We start from the raw sequence: 695 nt of genomic DNA, 5'->3' as shown, positions 1-695 counted from the left end.
TGCCTTGGATGACCACTGTCTGATGATTACTTAAGCTTTTATGCCAAAATTTTGATTTCGTGTCTTACGTCCCTACATTAGACGACCTTGGATTTTCGTCTCCTGCACCGCCATGCAACTTTGATGGTCGGGTAACTTTCGCTATTTAATGTCGGAGATCACTTTTCATGATTAATAATGCATCCTGAGACCGTTTTACTCAAAGTTAGAGCAAAAAAATTTTTTGTCCAAAAATCTTCCGTCGGTCATACCGGTACCCATGTCCTATGACTTGTACCAAGTTGTGAAGGGTACATTTTGACAAAAATCCAAAAAAATCATTAAAAAGTCGCTATTGCTTATTGCATTCAGCATCGTTAGACGACTCTTATATGCCTTGGATGACCACTGTCTGATGATTATTTTAGCTTTTATGCCAAAATTTTGATTTCGTGTCTTACGTCCCTACATTAGACGACCTTGGATTTTCGTCTCCTGCACCGCCATGCAACTTTGATGGTCGGGTAACTTTCGCTATTTACTGTCGGAGATCACTTTTCATGATTAATAATGCATCCTGAGACCGTTTTACTCAAAGTTAGAGCAAAAAAATTTTTTGTCCAAAAATCTTCCGTCGGTCATACCGGTACCCATGTCCTATGACTTGTACCAAGTTGTGAAGGGTACATTTTGACAAAAATCCAAAAAAATCTTTA

This window comes from Anopheles maculipalpis (assembly GCF_943734695.1).
Source record: "Anopheles maculipalpis chromosome X unlocalized genomic scaffold, idAnoMacuDA_375_x X_unloc_36, whole genome shotgun sequence".
NCBI lineage: Eukaryota > Metazoa > Arthropoda > Insecta > Diptera > Culicidae > Anopheles > Anopheles maculipalpis.
The sequence above is the reverse complement of the archived record's forward strand: the minus strand, read 5'-3'. Positions refer to the sequence as shown.